Source organism: Meles meles, chromosome 13 (assembly GCF_922984935.1).
Source record: "Meles meles chromosome 13, mMelMel3.1 paternal haplotype, whole genome shotgun sequence".
Lineage (NCBI taxonomy): Eukaryota > Metazoa > Chordata > Mammalia > Carnivora > Mustelidae > Meles > Meles meles.
In genome coordinates this window covers 55,032,407-55,035,153 of record NC_060078.1, presented here as the reverse complement: position 1 = coordinate 55,035,153, position 2,747 = coordinate 55,032,407, and positions in this window count along the sequence as shown.

Here is a 2,747-nt window from a genome sequence, read left to right as displayed (position 1 = left end):
CCCTTGTGTTTACTGACGATTGAATTCTTCGGTAGATTCAGTAATTTTTGACTAATAATTCTTAGGTTTTCAAGTAGGAAATCATGTCATCTGTAAACATCTCATTGCAATGACTAGAACTTTCCAGAAGTAACATCTATACCTATGTCTGTCTCTCTTTGTGATTTATCACACACGCATACACACAGGTACATGTATATTTGTCACTATGGGAAGGCGATGAAAGCAGCAAGGATGTGTGGGGACAAATCCAGGGCTTGGGAAATCCATATTGGGAAGCTGATGTGTGATTTTTACCCTTGAGGGGATTGCTGATTTGAACTCTGGTGCTGAGAGGCTGAAAGGTTAACTATAAAATGTCATTTAGGAGCCTTAGAATCTGAAAACAATTTTTATAAATTCTCTGAGTTAGAGGAAGAAAAATGAGTTCAGAGCTGGCCAAGTAGGAAAGACAAAGTAAACACCTCAACTTGACTTGAAGCCTGAGGGTCTTGATGAAGATCAGCCAAGGATCAAGAATAACCCTGAAGCTGAACAGACTGATTATAGGAAACCAAATCAGTAATAATCAAAAAATTCAATAAACACAAGTCCAGGACCAGCGGGCGTCACTGGTGAATTCCACCAAACATTCAAGGAAGAGTTAATACCTCGTCTCAAACTATGGCAAAAAATAGGGTGCCTGGCTGGCTCAGTTAATAAAACATGCAACCATTGATCTTGGGGTTGTGAGTTCAAGTCCCACATTCAGTGTAGAATTTACCTTAAAACACACACACGTAACTAAAAACTTGAAAAAAGCTATTCCAAAAAATAGAAGGAAAACTCCCAGATTCAGTCTATGAGCCCAACATTACCCTGTTTCCAAACCCAAAGAGACCACAAAAAACCACAAATACTAACAGGCCAATACCCCTGAACATAGATGTAAGAATCCTCAACAAAATGCCACCAAACTACATTCAGTAATACCTTAAAAAGATCATTCACCGGGGCGCCTGGGTGGCTCAGTGGATTAAGCTGCTGCCTTCGGCTCAGGTCATGATCTCAGGGTCCTGGGATCGAGCCCCGCATCGGGCTCTCTGCTCTGCAGGGAGACTGCTTCCTCCTCTCTCTCTGCCTGCCTCTCTGCCTACATGTGATCTCTCTCTCTCTGTCAAATAAATAAATAAAATCTTTAAAAAAAAAAAAAAGATTTAAAAAAAAGATCATTCACCACCATCAACTGAGAAGTATTCTTCAGAGGCAAGGACAGTATAATGTCCAGGAAATCAATCAACATGATACACCACATTCACAAAATGAATGATAAGAATATTACATGATCATCTCAATAAATTCAGAAAAAGTATTTGACAAAATTCAACATCCACTCGTGATAAAAGCTCTCAATAAAGTGGGCTTAGAGGAAACATACCTCAACATAACAAAGGCCATATATGACAAACCCACAGCTCACATCACCCTCGATGGTGAAAAATTTAGAGCTTTACTGCTAAGATCAGAAAAGAGACCAGCATGCACACTCTCACAACTTTTATTCAATATAGTACTAGAAGTCCTAGTCAGAGCAGTCAGATAAAAAAAAAAAAAAAAGGAAAAGACACCCAAATTACTAAGGAAGAAGTAAAACTGTCACTTTTTGCCAATGACATGATACCATACATAGAAAACACTAAAGCTTCCTCTGTGTATAAATTCAACTCCCCCCAAAACTTAACTATTAAAGCCTCCTGTTCATGAGAAGTCTTACTGATGACATAAAGAGTTTAACACATATTTTGAATGTTTTATGTATTAGGTACTATATTCTGACAATAATCTAAAGAAAAGGAAATATTAAGAAAATCACAAGGAAGATAAAATACATCGACAGTAAGGTATTCATCGAAATATAATTCCACCAAATATAATTCCACCAAAATATAAGTGGACCTGCAATTTAAAACCTATCTTGGTCAAGGGACAACTGTGTATACGACAGAGTATTATTCACCCACAAAAAGTAAATCCATCCGTTTGCAACAACATGGCTGAACCCTCTGCACACCATGAAAAATGAAAAAATTCAGAGAAAGACAAATACTGTATGGTCTCATTCATGTGTTTCTGTTCACAGAGGGCTGACCTCCCAGGCCCTAATGGTCAGAGACTCCTGAGCCATATGGGAGGAATCCGCCTGCCAGCCAGAAGGAAAATGTGCCATTTGGAGCTTCACAAAGGATTCAGAGCAGGAGAAATCTGCTATGCCCACCTGAGGTCACATCCACTTGAGGCGGTGCCTCTGGACACAAACCTGGAGCCTAACAAGCCTAACAGCCTTCAGTTGAAGCCTGACCAAAGCCTTCAACTAAGCTCCCTGGGTTGCTCACCTCGCCAATGGCAGATCAGGTCTGTCATGCCCCTGGGCCCTAACCCTAACCCTAGATTTGGTTTTAAGGTTTCCCTCCCCAGAGGCCTGGCCACCAGGCTTTACCAGTCGGGGTACCCTGAGCCATACCAGTGGACTCCCCTTGCCAGCACAAGGAAACCGTGCCATTGGGAGCTCCACAAAACACTCAGAGCTGGAGAAATCTGCCACGCCCACCTGAGACCACCCTCACCTGTCCCGACCCCACTGGACACAAACCCAGAGACTGATAGTCAACCGGACCCATGCCCTCAACTCTGGCCCATGGTGTGCTCACCTCAGCGCTGGTATATTGAGCTTAGCAGGACCCTAGGCCCAAACCCTAACTGTATGTTGG